At 58.5% G+C, this 436-nt stretch overlaps 1 protein-coding gene across 1 annotated transcript in view; it reads left to right on the forward strand.

Annotated features, from left to right (window-relative positions):
• NET1 (neuroepithelial cell transforming 1) overlaps positions 1-436 on the forward strand; it is a 61275-nt gene that overhangs the window by 50051 nt on the left and 10788 nt on the right. The gene's annotated exons all lie outside the window — the stretch shown is intronic.

Here is a 436-nt window from a genome sequence, read left to right on the forward strand (position 1 = left end):
GTGCCGCTCGGTGCAGGAGAGCGGCGAGGGCCCCGGCAGCAGGCGGACGCGGACATGCACTGTGAGCCCGCGGGGGGTCAGAAAGCTAGCGCCGGGCCGGCCCGCTTCGAGGTGACCGATCAATGCCAGGGAGAGCCTCGGAAGGAACTGCCGCGGGTGACTCGTCCCAGCGCTGGTAAAGCTCTCTTGAATCCTCAGATGTCCTTTAAAATAACTGTCAGCAACGGCAGCGACCACACGGAGCCTCAGCAGAGCCCCCCTGAAATGTCAGCGCCTCTGCTAGATTTCATCCCCAAAAGACCCAGCATATTCGAGAGGATCCCAATTCTGCCGAGGGCGCAGGAGCTGCGATGCGCTAGAGGCTCTAAAGATTATTTCCAGCAGCAGAAACATCAAAGCGTGAAGGGTGAGTTTAAAAATGCATGAACTGAACACT

This window comes from Haliaeetus leucocephalus, unplaced genomic scaffold, assembly GCF_000737465.1.
Source record: "Haliaeetus leucocephalus isolate CR32 unplaced genomic scaffold, Haliaeetus_leucocephalus-4.0 Scaffold751, whole genome shotgun sequence".
Taxonomy (NCBI): domain Eukaryota; kingdom Metazoa; phylum Chordata; class Aves; order Accipitriformes; family Accipitridae; genus Haliaeetus; species Haliaeetus leucocephalus.